Source organism: Xiphophorus hellerii, chromosome 17 (assembly GCF_003331165.1).
Source record: "Xiphophorus hellerii strain 12219 chromosome 17, Xiphophorus_hellerii-4.1, whole genome shotgun sequence".
Classification (NCBI taxonomy): domain Eukaryota; kingdom Metazoa; phylum Chordata; class Actinopteri; order Cyprinodontiformes; family Poeciliidae; genus Xiphophorus; species Xiphophorus hellerii.
Genome location: NC_045688.1, coordinates 15,947,536 through 15,958,196, shown reverse-complemented (window position 1 = coordinate 15,958,196; position 10,661 = coordinate 15,947,536). Strand labels below are relative to the sequence as shown.

At 39.6% G+C, this 10,661-nt stretch overlaps 1 protein-coding gene across 1 annotated transcript in view; it reads left to right on the top strand.

The window, feature by feature from the left end:
• The window catches only part of phlda1 (pleckstrin homology-like domain, family A, member 1), an 89,393-nt gene that overhangs the window by 23,632 nt on the left and 55,100 nt on the right, over positions 1-10,661 (top strand). The gene's annotated exons all lie outside the window — the stretch shown is intronic.

Here is a 10,661-nt window from a genome sequence, read left to right as displayed (position 1 = left end):
AGTCAATCTTTTGATGCTACGTTGACAACAAGGAGGGTGATTCAACAGTCTCAATATGTTAGATTAGAGGCTAGCGATAATCAAATGCAGTCTACAAAACAGATGCTAGCTTGATTCACATTACTGACTAATGATTGGCCAGTTGCTAACCATTAGCAACTGGTTAGCAACTGGCTAACCAGTTTTGTATCCCATTTTTACAATGGAAACGGACAAAATAGCATACAAAGCCACACTAATCCATGCCGTACTGCTCAATGGAAACGAGGCATTACTTACTTCAAGAGATGAGGCCACCAATGACAGCAACTGGATGGTAATTTGCTAAACACACTTCACTTTGAAGTGGCTCGCTAGTGGCTCGTATTTTTTGTGACAGTAGGCAGACAGGAAAGAGGACAAGGAGAGGGCGGAGGACATGCGGTAAAGGTCGTCGGGACCGGGAGTCGAACCCACGATGTCCGCGTCGAGGACTAAGGCCTCCAAACGTGGGGCGTGCTAAGCCCCTGCGCCACCACAGCACGCTCCTTACATGTTTACTTTTTAATAAACAGAATTGATCTGATGGAGCACATGCTAAACATCACATTCACCATGTAGTGACATCAAAAGAATAACTGTGGATAAATTGTAGCAACATGACTAATCTCCAAAAGTGACACTGCATGCTTGAGTCTAAAAAGGTTCGAGAGTGTTACAAAACAAAATCATTGACGTCTAACATTAAAAGGGTTGCAAATCTATAGCTTTGGTACTCCGGCATACCCAAGTTTGACTCGCATTTCACAAATAAAAAAAAAACAAACAAACAAAAAAAACATCTAACAGCCGTGAAACCTTCCCTGTGAGGATTACGGGAAAAAACCCCACAGATGAACTTTAAACCAGCAAACCTCTTTCTTTGAGGCGTCCGCGCAAACCACCATGACACAGAGCAGCCCAAGTCGGGTATTCATCAAACACAATGTTATTCACTGCATGCGTAAATGGCACAAAAGATCTTGAAGGTTAACAATTTCTACTTGATTTAAAAAAAAAAATCCAACCCGACGAACTTGTTTTTAAAACGTCTCTGCCATTTAGCTTCCAGTTCCTTTGAATTTCTGAAAGCGGCTAAACAAAAATGATCGAGAATGTCTAAGAATGTTTCATTTCACACATAAATACAGCAAGAAGAAAGCAAAAAAGGTACAAGTACCACATTGCTGCAAACAAACTCAATGACAAGGACCATAGACACGTGAAGCATTGGGGGTGTGAACTTGGAGCGCGATAGTTGAAATGTTGGTATCCAGCATTTACAGGGTAGTTATTTACTTGTTAAGGGCTACTAAGTAGAAAGGCTTATAGAAGTATATTGTAACCACTCAAACACCAAATATGCCCTAATATACATTAATACAAAGAGTGGAAACTGATGCTAATATCCACAAACTGGCAAAAGTTTAGCAAAACAAACTAAGTGCCCAGTTTGAAAGTACCAACCTCATAATGAGTAAGGCATTCTGTAGACAAACCCAGGTATTTCTTTAACGTTTATAACTTATAAATGGTTATAAAAAGAGGCTATTGCAACAGACGTGGATGTCCGTCTCCATGGACGACGATCAACAAATTACATGGCATGCTATTCATATGCAATGCAGCTCGCCGAATTTTCTTGATGATCTGACTTTGAAAGCAAAAACACAGCTATGATTAAATGTCCTATTAAAAGGCTAAAAAAAAAAAGCTCACATCTTAACAGGTGCTGAGAATTTACCAAGCCAGCATTGTGTACACGGTGTTCTAATTAACCATCTAAACACACCAAATGAAAATCTTTTCAGCAATTTTGGCTCATCATAGCAGAAAAGATCTGAAGCTTAATTAATGACTAATGAAGGCGGCCGTGTATTCAGGCCTGCTCCAAGTTGACGGTGTGGAACTGTTCATAGGAAAATGAGAATTTAGAATTCAGTTTCTCCCGTATAAAGTAAAAGACAGATCTTTCAGTCAACTTGGTCCAGTTCCCAGTTTTGCTTCTGTGATCCAGGCACTCTGTCTACGTCTCAGTCTAGGATTTAAACACTCGGTTTTAATAAAACTTTATGTGCTTTTTCTGTTGTGTCACATATTCATATAGGCTACATAATGACTCAGAAAGCAGTACTTTTTCTTTGTACCTTCTCCCCCCCACCCCCAAGAAAAAGTATGTAAATTAGTGTATTTCACAAAACACTTTTTTTGCATTACATGAGACTCATGATCACCAACCAAATGTTACTACTGGTGGAAAAGACGAAGAAGACGGCGGGACATAGTTGGAGGATGTCGCTTTTTTTTTCTCTGACTTAATTTGTGTACGAATTTATTCACATGTGGTTTTAATTGCGTTTCTTTTTTAATGGAAAGATGACACAGTGAAATGGTCTCTTTTTTTCCCAACATTAGCAGGATATCGCCAAAGTTTTTCTCACATTTGTAAAGGAAACACAGCTATTGACAGAGCTATTTTTGAATGATGTACTGTAGTTGCCTTCTTTGTTTTTTTTTTCCATAGAAAAGTACTCCAGTTGTTAATTGTGTTGAGTTTGAGAAACTGCAGTGATGGCAGTGACTTTATGCAATCTGCATTGCTTCCTTGGTCTGAACTGGATTGCCTGCATATGGATATGAATCTGCCTGTATGATAGATTTGAATTTAGATGAACTAGATTAATATAAATTAAACTTGCACCTATTTAGACTCTTTTTAAATGGGTACAAGTTGTGTTTTTTCTTTCTTGCAAACTCAATTCTGGTGAAATTTGCTACGACATGATGCTACACAGTTAGAACTGAGTTCAATACAAGTTATATTATTATTGTTGCACAGTTTTATTTTCCGGTACCACTACAGGCACACAGATTCCTATGTGACTTCCTGTAGTAAAACACATGGATTTGCAGCCGTAGTACTTGACCGTGCCGCTATTTCTTCTAAGGTAACGTTGCGTCCGTCAACAGGCTTTTGACACACTTCCGACTTGCCGCTGAGGCTCCAGACCTTCCTCCATTAATGAAAGACTTTCAAATGAACAAGAAGAGAACACAACATGTGACCGCCACAGGCCACCGGGCTGCTGTCTGGGAGCAGCTGTAAACACTTCAGAATGAGATCAGACAGAGCCCGGCGCGCACATACACCGAGAAGAAAGGGAAGCAGAAGGCCAGTCAAAGCCATTTCCTGTCCTACTGAGCCGGCTAATTGGGAAGTAAAGTCGCTAATCTGCGCCTGGCTCCAGTTACGCTCTCCGCAAAGATGAGTATTTGCGCGCTAATATGTTTTGTACTTCCACTGCAGCTGTCTCCGTCCATCAATACCAGCCGGGCTTTTGTGGTGGTTGATGGTGTGAGAGCTTACAGCATGAGACGGGAAGAGAGGAGAAGAGGGGGGGAAACGAAACCAAAGGAAACTGAGCAGATTTGGGGAGCAAAGCTGCTGCCTAAGCAGAGCGTGTGTTATATTGAATTTTACAAGCTCTCATGAATAAGAGCTTCACACATCATAGATAAATGTTAACATCCCCCTAGGCTATTCGCCGCACTTCGTTCTTATTGTACGACAGTAGGGGTCAAGTTTTAAAAGTGCTCTGTAGGGTGTCTGCCAAAAAACGTCATAATTTAGTTACTTTTTTTTTTTAATAATTGTGTAATCTGGTTAACCTTAAGCTGATCAGAATGAGCCATGAGTAATATGATGTTTTTATCACTCAATCAATCTTTGTAGGACTACGTAGGCTAGACTTGTAGTATAGTGGTGCATATTAGAAACACACATAGATATTGTGAATATATTATTTTTGAATAAATTGTGTGTTTAAGCGCAGTGAGAAAATTATTTTGTGGCTGCTGTGTCATTATGATTACCATTCATGTTACTAACATTCAGATGCCATTTTCAATGCACTTCAGCTGTTTATGTCTGCAATTTCATGGGCGACTCCTTGAGTCAATCTTGAATAATGTATATGTATAAACATTTAGGAAAATGAACAAAAGTTTGATTGATTTAAAGGGGACAGACATATCATGTGTTTTCCAGGCACATAGTGTCATTTTATAGCATAATCAACTAACTATTGCTTTGTTTCCACTAGCCATAACATTGCGTAAGTTGAAATTATGAAAATAAATTTGCTTAATGGAAATAAGGAAATTTGTTTTGGGATTTTTTTTGGACAATATACAGCAAACTTTGCATGAACTTTGCATAGTTCATGAAAAGTTTGCTGAATTTATTGCTCCTCTGTAAAATGGCCGACAACAATTGCCCCAAAGTGCTCCATACGTAGATGCTCCCAAGTGTGAGGGGCTTGTCGCTCCAACGCCTCAATAACCGATAACCGACATCTCCTATGATGGACGATTGGACGCCATGAATTATGAATGTATATCTCATGTAATTGTTTACATCCGTCGCTGCCATGATTTTTAATGACATCACATGAACGAGTTTATTCGCGTGTGATTTTAATTTAATTTCTTATTTAATGAAACACCGCAATTGCGAGGTTATGCTTTTTCTATGTTTGCAGAACACAGACAGATTTGCGCACATTTGTAATAAAAACACAGTTACAGTATGTATCAAAAAAACTTAACAGAAATTTGTTTTTGCATCACTGCAAAATTGTTCCGTCTCTTTAAGAACCTCCTTCCTTTACCGACACTCCCCTTTTAGCATGTCGTTACAATGCTTTTCCACTATGCTGTTTACAACTGTTCTCCGGAGAATTGTAGTTCATATAATCTTTGCAGACCTGCACTTTCACCAGGTGTTTGCTAATTGCTAACTGCCGCCGTTAATTAGCACACATTAGGCAACTGCAATTGATCTGTTCATGAATCTTTTGCTTAATCATCACTGTTTACACTTTGTTACGAAGGTTAGCATTGAGAAGAACCCAAACCGCAAAACAAAGTGTTTTTGTGAAGCGATTGCTTCTGAACTATCAGCATATTGAGTGTTTGAACAACATTGTCAGGCCCAAATCATGGATTCCTGGGAGCTGCAGCAGTGTAGGGGCATCTCTGAGATTTTATTTTATGGATTTTTGTAGAATATTAACCACTAATATGATTACTGAGCAGAAAAAGCAAGTTGTTTCTAAAACTACTTGTGAGTTTGTATGTATTCCTTTCAGCTGGAGTCATAAAACATGCTGGACAGCAGGCGACATCGCAGCACATGCCACCGGTTTCCTATGACAGGGTGCCACATCCTGGACACACACATCGTGTGTTTGTAACCTGATTCCTCGGTACGTTGTTGGCAAACCAGAGTTGCTGCAGAATCCAAAAGTGTTCAGGTCAATTGCTTTGTCAGTGTTGATTCCACTGCAGCCAGTGTTTTTAATAGGCCACAGATCCGCCAAAACAAAAAGGTCTGCTTGTCAGATGTACAGAGGCGCTCGGCGGACTGCGTTCTGAGGAAGTCTGCTCCTCGTGACTAATCAGAGCCGCTCCTTTGATCACTTAGGAAGTAAGGAGTCCTGCAGACGCTTTATCACCCTTGTTGATTTCTTATCGCTCACACAGAGCGCAAGCAGATCCAGCACAGAATTACTGGTAGGATGATGAGTTGTGAGGATGTGGCCGCTTTGGTGCCTCCGTAGCAGATTCTATTGAAGTGAGTAAGGCCAGTAATGACTGCACATTAAGCTGTTGGTCTGGACCGGGTGAGGAGTAGGACGCTGTCGGAGCCATATGGTCAAGGTCAAAGGGCAGAAAGAGGACAGATGTTACTGGAAAAACATAAGTTAAGGAATAGTAGACAGGGTGGAACTCACATTTATACATTGTAGAGTTATTAGTAGAAAGACAATAATATACTTACTTAATATCTCTGTGGAATAGTTACCAGCTAAATTAGAGATCCAATATGTAACTTTAAGTTTTTAAAAAATATATATTTGTTGAAACTGCCACCATGGTGTTACTCCAACTCCTACTGCCAAGTGTAGAAATGCACCACTCCTGATCAGAAGCAACCAATCAGAGCCAGGAGGAGGGCCTATACTCTGACAATCAAGCTCGTGTACGGGCTGCTCAATGTGCTAATGCCATTCGGTGGCCATGCTAACTAGCCTTAGCATTCCCAGCAGGTTCAGTTGTTGGGAACTAGTTGTAGCATAGAAGAGAACAAGAGGAAGGGTATGTGCAGCGTTGACACAACCTTGATTGACACCGCTAAGACTCTCCCACCTGGCTCTGATTGGTTGTTTCGACATAGCAGTGTAGGGGGTAGGACCACAATGAGAAGGCAGAGCTCTATTATTTTATTTTTATTTTTTTAAAATTGTCTCATTCTGTCAAGCCATAGTGACAGTTTGAAAAAAGAAAAAAGAAACATTGTTTGTAAAAGTTACACATTGCATCTTTAATAATTTGAAGATTTAATTGCCTTTAATTGTTTAAACATCAAATACACCTTGACATGCATTAAAACGCACAGTGGAAACCACCTTGGCACGTCTTCCTCTTCTCTAGCCAAGGAGAATCAAAGGCGCTCCCGGATTGGCTGCTCTGCAAATACCAACCAGTAGCATGCCAAGTCTCATTGCAGCTAGGCATTTCAGATTTCCAGCATGCATTTGTCTTTTCGAATATTTTAGATGTGCACTTTGAACACATAGGCGAGGGTCCAATGTAGATTGATTTAAAGGTCAGACAATGAGATAAAAAAAAAAGGTCTTTTTCTACAGTGTGTGTAAATCTGTGGTTTTAACTCTACTACCTGAGCCGTGTTTTCAGTTTAGTAAATGAATCGTCCAGATACAGCACAGCATTGAAAAGTGGCTCCCTGTACTAACGCAACACTGCCGTTTTATATATGGACTGAATGTATCTACTTTATTTAGCAGGATGTATCTACACATGGAACATCCCCCGTTGAAGCAGTGAAAAGGAAGCGCAGAGATGGCAAACTTGGATGTGTGTGTGTTTAAGTGAGCAGACGGTGTAAATGTTGAATGTGGCAGGAGAGGTTAATTAACATTTTCCCTGCATCGGTTGCAAGTCGTCGTGCCTAAAACGATCCATGGAGATCTCTCCAAACCTGTACTGAACACCATGAACTTCACTCCCCAACAATTTATTGAATGACGGCAGAAAAGGGCGAAATAAAACATTCAAATGGAAAAAAAAAAATAAAAAATTCTGACTATAAATGAAAAGCTTGAAGTTCAAGGTGTAAGCTGCTGAAAATTCTGAAACCTCCAAAATTTTAAATTGCCTCTTAAAGCATATAGTCGCTGCCAGCATATGTATGTTTCACTGATGGAGTGTAAATGCTTGACATATAAAAGCCTAACACTTATCCCTTTTTTAAGACTCTAATTTTCAAGTAAGAAACTGAGTTCTTGAGTTGCTCTGCATGATATCGAGGGAAACGGTACATAAAAACTGCTATTGGGCTGGCTATTAACACTCCCCATTTATAGATTTTTTTTTTTACCTGGTTGTTTTTGGCTTAGCCCCTCGGTTAATGAAGTATTAAGTGGTCGGTAGCATCCATCTATGCACCACTAAACTTGTGTGAGAATATTCAAAGTTGCTTGGACAAGGTCACCGTTTCACTGCTGAAGCTAGACGCCACAAATCCTGGTGTCACAACCAAGGTCCTATTTTTATTCTTTGTTAACGTTGGTTCACCAGCTCTTGCTTCTAGGTCATTATTCGGTAAAAGACAGAAAGCCAAGTTGGGTTTGTCCCACTGTTGCTTTGATAAGTCTGAGGATTTGAAGATTTACTTTTGGTCGGTTTTAGGCAAGTGGATATTCTTTTTCCACGTATCTATTTGAACTATTGCGTCTCTGATCTTGTCTTTACTGCAGATGCTCCATGCTGTATCTACTGAAGCGTCTGGAAAATGCAGTTTACTTTTCATCTGACAAGTAATGGCTTAAAACCACATACTTTGTTGTTTCTGTAATGCTGTGATGTCACGGAGTAATTTAAATAAAAAATAATAAATTCAGCACCTTTCTTTCACTTCATCTGTAATTACAATTACTGACCTTCAACTGAACACCTCGGCATTAACCGTCTAATTTCAGGTCACCTCCGCTGACACTGCTCAGTCATCTGACGTTGCAGTCTCACTCCAGGCTGTTTATTTGGTTCCTGTCGGGAGCTCTAACAGCATCAGGGCCCTCATCTATTTCCCAAGTCGCTTCCCGTGATTTCTGGCATCTAAAGCTTCTGCTCCCATCTATCATATTCAGTGATAAATGATTTAACACACCTTAGTTTATCTGAAGGTGACCTCCCCTCGCAGCTTCTGCACTTATCAGCCTGTCAGTCAAGGGAATTGTTTTATTTTTGTCCCCAAGCTGGCAGCAAGTGATTCGTTTTTTTTTTCTTCTCTCTTATAAATTTGCTTTATGTATTAGTTTTTAGATGTTCTGGGCTTTCAGGTGTTTGACAGCTTTTTAAAAATAATTTCTGGGTCAGGTAAAAGTCAAAGGGTTCCTACATTTACATTGTCCAGTGTCAACTACTATCAAAGTTTTGTTGGAGATGCCTTGTCTGATACAATGTTGCATTATTCTTTTGCCACTGAATTGGTTAGTAGTTAAATTCAGTATAGGATTAGCCTGCCTTCTGCAACCTGGGCGTCGGTATCTTGGTGCCTTGTTTAAGAGTGGTTGTAGGATCAATTGGGGTTTGGAAAAATGTATCCATTGAAGGCAGTTTATCGACCAAAAGAACAAGATCCTACATAAAAGCAGTTAAAATTCGCTTCCTCCATCTTTCGCCATTGAGTTAGGTTTAGGGGTGGTTATTGTCATAATGACCGAACCAGTTTGGTGTAGGGAGTCAGAGGCAAGACATGGGTGATGCATGTCACTCAAGAGCCCACTTCCAATTGTTTGGCTCAAGTAGGTACAGATAAGTTATACATAATTGAACTGATATTTCAATGGCACTAAATATTTGGAAGTAATTTACTAAATCCCAAAGGTTGGTTTAAGAAACTTGATTCGTGCAAGGATTTCTGTGACCAGGAATTTGACACTACTTTTGCGACTTTGCGTTTGTTTCTTGATGAATTGTCCGAGTGTAGATAGCAAGTGAGTCTGTCTTAATTCTCAGTTTCCTTTTTATTACTGATATTTTAACCTTATGCAAAAGTTTTCTGTTGCTTGATTTCAGAATCTGCATTATCCTGGAATGCAGGTCATTGTCAAGAGAAAGATCGCACATAATTGCAAACTGCTACGATTCAGCGAACTGTTAAACTATAAACTATGAAAATAAGTTAAAATAATAGATTTTAAAACAGTTTTATTCTCAGATTTCTCTGCAGTTCAGTCACTAAAATTTGGTCATAATTCACCTATTAGACAAAATCTTGGTGTGGATTACTGTCTAATTGTCCCCTTGGTATTAAAACACCCTTTATAGACATTTTTAGTAAAATATCTTCCAACCAGTGCTTGTTAATAATGCTTAAAATTGTAGTTCTGTTGTAATTCCTCAATTAGGCATTGACTTGATGGATATACCACACAGTAAACTATATAAAACATCAAAACTATTAATGTACCATTGGAAATAAAGCACATCCATCAAGTCTATATTCCTCATGTTATTGGATGAAGAGTGAATTTCAATTCAGACGTGTAACATACCACTACAAACTGAAAACGACGCCATGACGGGTCCCCAGTCTATAGTCTGCCCCGTCTGCAGACCATATTTCATTTACAGCTTTTTAATTAACTGCAGCAGCGGCTCTCTCTGGGAATGCAAAACAGCTCCTCCGGTGTCTTGGCTTTGTTTGACAGCCGCTGCTCCACAGATGCTGCACTCTGCGCCGACTCCATCTGTCTCCCTCCCCACCCCGAGATCTCACCGCTGCCTTATCACGCATCATCGATCGGGTCCGGGCAGGAAGCAGTGGGGGGGGAACCACCTATTTGTTTTCCCGCTGCTCTTGTTTACGATCAGCGCAAACCTCCCCATTGCTCCCTCTCTCTCACACACACACGCGCACACACCCCCACACACACACACACACATATATTTTCACATGGCTCCCAATGCATTCACAAAACACAAGTGGCTCATCCAGAAGTGGACTGCATATTGTACAATCTACGCTGATGTCAAAGTTTTGTTTTAAACAAATTACATTTTTTTTCTTAGTGTTTTCAGACAAAATTATGATTGAGGTCCACCTTAAACTCATCATGCTAGTTATACAATTAGTAAAGGAGTCTGTGCTTGGATAGGATTTTTTTTGTTGCATTTGTAGAATCAACTGGCGAGTTGGAAGTGAAATAAATTGAAATACAACCCAAAAAAATCATTCATTTTTCGAGGCTCAGGGGACTTTTGTAATAGCTTACATATTTTAAGAACATGTACTCCCCAAAGTGAAGATTACTTACTAATTCACTGGGTGACTCACTAAGCCAGCGTGTCTTTAATGTACGAAAAGTAAATCTACTTTGTTTAAAAGAAGCCTATTAATATGCAAACTAGGCATATAGCATTGTAGATGGGAAGATAAGTAAATGTCCTTCAAAATCTCAAAAATGTTGAGATCAATCTCAAATTCTCTTGAAACAAAATATCAAAATTTCAGAGTTTAAAAAGTCAAAAATGTGACTATAGAAACTCAGAAGTTT